Source organism: Aureococcus anophagefferens (assembly GCF_000186865.1).
Source record: "Aureococcus anophagefferens unplaced genomic scaffold AURANscaffold_9, whole genome shotgun sequence".
Classification (NCBI taxonomy): Eukaryota; class Pelagophyceae; order Pelagomonadales; family Pelagomonadaceae; genus Aureococcus; species Aureococcus anophagefferens.
The window spans coordinates 936,193-940,003 of record NW_008705569.1 but is presented as its reverse complement, the minus strand read 5'-3'; positions in this window follow the sequence as shown (position 1 = coordinate 940,003).

Below are 3,811 nucleotides of genomic sequence, written 5' to 3'. Positions count from 1 at the left end.
TCCTACCACGGGAGGAGGAGGAGCGCGGCGACGGCGAGGCCGGCCGTGCCCTTGATGGACGCCGTCGCGGACGTCGAGTCCATCGAGTCGCCTCCGGCGCCGTCGTCGTCGAGCCAGAGGTCGGCCCAGGGCGACGGCGCGACGGTCGTCGGCGCCCGGCTCGGCTCGGCCGTCGGCGCGGCCGAGGGCCCCGTGGGCTGCGGCGTCGGGAGCGCGGGGTAGTCGCAGGCGCACGAGTAGCAGTCGCAGTCGCCCTGGGGGCCGCTGCACTCCACGGCGGCGCAGGTCCCCGCGGCCTCGGGGCACGACGACGCGCAGTCGAGCGTCGGCATGCTCGAGCTCGACTCGTAGTGGACGTCGTCGCCGGCCTCGACGGCGTCGTTGCCGTCGAACGTCGTCGCCGCGACGGTGACGCCGCCGGTGCCCGGGTGGACGTGGATCGCCGCGCCGTCGGTCCGCGCGTAGTTCGAGGTGAAGGCGCAGCCGGAGAAGGCCGTCGTGCCCTCGTGGACCCAGTAGGCGCCGCCCTCGCCGCCCCAGAAGCCGCCCGCGTGGTCGTCGTCGGACGGGACCGACGCCGTCGCGCGGTTGCCGACGAAGGACGTCGTCGACACGCTCGCGTCGCCGCCGGCGAAGACGCCGCCGGCCTTGATGGCGGCGTTGTTCGCGAAGGTCGAGCCGCTCACGGTCAAATCCGAGTGCTCGTAGGTGAAGATCGCGCCGCCGGCCTCGTACGCGTAGTTGTTGTAGAACTTGGAATTCGTGATGTCGATGGTGCCCGCGTAGGAGTAGATGGCGCCGCCGTAGCGCGCCGATGAGTTGTGGATCTCGCAGTCGTCCATGCTCAGATGCGCGAAGCGGTCCACGTGAACCGCGCCGCCGCCGCACGACTCGCCGCCGTTGGTCTGGTAGTTGCACCAGTTCCACGTGACGGAGCCGTTCGTGAGCACGAGGTTCGTCAGGCTCAGGTCGCCGTCGACGCGGAACAGGGCCTGGGCCTACCGGGGGCGACGGCGTCGGAGTTCGTCGCGGCGCGCGAAAAAAAAGCACGCCCGTCGCGGGACGCGGGCCCGCGCGAAGTTGTCCCCGACGGCCGTGAGCGTCGCGCGCGTGCTCGACTCGATCGTGACGGTGACGCCCGTGGGGATCTTGATCTCGTCCGGGAAGTCGAGGTCCGCGGCGATGTCGATGGCCGCGCCGTTTTCGATGGCGTCCTCGAGGGCCTCGAAGGTCGTCACCGTTGTCGCCGCCGACGCGCAGGCCGCCAAGGCGACGAGGAGGAGCATGACGCGGCGGGGAACTGCGGCAGCCGGGTTTGCGAACCGCCGCTCGCAGAATGGAGTGTCAAAGGGCTGCCCCAAAACAGAGGCACGTGCTGCCCGCTCTCCCGCTCGGCCCGAGGGAGCCTCCTCAACGAGGCAAATTTACAACCTCAACGCCGGGGTAATCGAGACGATGGGCTGCCTTTTAAAAATTGCGTGGCTCCTGCCCGGCGCCTCCGCGGCGCTCTGGAGCCACCGCACGAAGCGCGACAGGGCCGCGCCGGTCGTGGAAGACGTCGCGCCGGAGGCGACGCAGGCCGAGGTGCTCGAGCTCTTCGCCAACTATCCGTCGGCGGCGAACCTGTCCGACGAGGCGGACCTGCTGCGGCCGAACCCGGACGCGGGCCTCTGCGCCGCCGGGACGCAGTACCGCGGCGTCTGCTGCGACGCAGCCTGCGGCGTCTGCGGCGGCCGGGGCTGCGGCCGCGCGGGCAACTTCACCGACGACCTCGCGCCGGAGAAGTGCTGCCGGAGCACGCTCCTGCGGCTCCGCGTGCGCTGCGCGACGCCCGCCGACGTCGCCTGCGTGCTGCCGTCCAAGGCCGACCGCGGCCGCGACGAGCCGGCCGAGGACGCCTTCGACCCGACGCTCGACGACGACGCGACCCTCTACGCGGGCGACGCGGCGAACGCGAGCCGCGCGCCCTACGTCCTCGTGTCGACGCAGCGCACGGGTGCGTGCGAGAGAACGGTGTCCGGAGAGCGAGACCGTCGCGTCCGGTAGGCGCGCACTGGGTCATGCTCGAGCTCGGCAACCGCAAGTGCGTCGGAGCCAGGGCGGGAAAAGGATGCAAAAGGCTCCTATCTCGGTCGTTTTCCACTCGTTTCGGCTGATTTTTGGACGAGCGATCATCTCTCGGAACGGTCTCGAAGCGTGGATGCTTGTTGTGGAACGCGTGCGCGCGGAACAGTCACGTTGAAGCGATATTGAATCACCCTTTTCCTGCCCAGGTCGTCGCGGGCGGCGAGTTCTTCGTGAGTGGACCCCCCGCCTTTCGGACCGGCCTTTTCCGAACCGTTTCGGACCGCCCCGCCCCACCCGCCCCGCCCGCCACCCCGCCCGCCGCGTGGCGCACCCGCGCGGCTCGAGGCGCCGCGCCAGGTCAACTCGCGGCGGTCCGGCGGCGACGACTTCTCCTGGACGTCGAACTCGAAGCGGCGCGCGCTCGTGCGCCTCTTCGACGCGCGCCTCGACTACGGCCCGCGCGACGGGAGCCGCAAGTTCGCGGCCTGGGCCGCCGAGACCGCGCGCGACGCGCGGCCGAAAGCCGTCGGCTTCAAGTGGATGCTCAGCCAGCAGTTCGGCGAGGCCTTCGAGGCCTGGCGCGTCGGCGGCGCCGGCGCGGCGAGGCGTCCCGAGCGTCGCCCGCGCAGGTTCGCGACGCTCGCGCTGTCGAAGCGCGTGCGCCTCGTGTTCCTCAAACGCGACAACTCGTGTGGAACTCACATCTTCAACCCGACTTCAATGTGCGCGTAATTGAACCGGACTCGTCGGCTATGCTTCGTGAACTCGACGAGAGCAATCGATCCGTCCAAAAATCAGCCAAAACGACTTGACCGAGCTAGAGAGGTTTGAGCTGGACGGGTCCGTTCCACCGGTTGTTTCCGGCGCAGGCGACAACGTGCTCGACCTCACGATCTCCAAGCTCCACGGCGCCGCCGCGCCGCACCCGCGGACGCGCGCGGAGAGCGGCGACGCGACGAACGCGACGCTCGACCTGCCGACGGGCAAGGAGCTGCTCAACGTGCTCAAGGCGCGCCGGTCGGCGTCCCCGCGCGCGCCTGTATTCGACGCGCCGCGCGCGCCAGGTCGAGCGGCGCAAGATGGCGCTCATCGCGGACCTCCACGAGCGCGCGACGCTCCTGGGCGTGCCGAGCCTCCTGCTGACCTACGAGGACCTCGACGCGGCGCCGGAGGCGGGCTTCGCGCGGCTCCGCGACTTCCTGCTCGACGGCGTCTCCGGCGACTGCGACCTCGACGCGAAGCGGTCGTCCCAGCCCGCCGCGCGGAAATCCGAGCGTTCGTTTTCCGGACGGAGTGTGCTCGTTCGAGAACGCGGCGCCCGGGTCGCGTGTATTTTGTGGCGCGCGCGAAGCCGACGCGCTCCCCTGGCGCAGGCGCGACGCGACGCACGCGTCCGTGAAGATCCACGACCGGGGACCCGCGGCCTACGTGCGCAACTGGGCCGACGTCGAGGCGACGCTCCGGCGGTCGCCCTTCGCGGACATGCTGCCGCGGTCGACGGCGGCGGCCGCGGACGCCGCTCCGCGCGCGGCTCCGCCGCGGCCGCGGCCGCCCGCGCCGCCGTCGCGCCCCGCGCCGCCGTCGCCGCCGTCGCGCCCTTGGCGGCCCGCGCGGCCCGCGCCGCCGGCGCCCGAGCCCGAGGTCGAGGAGCCCCCGACGCCCGAGGAGGCGGCCTGGGCGCCGCCCGCGGCCGCGCCGGCGGCCGCGGACCGCGCGGCGTTCTTCCTCGTCGGCGCGGCCGCGG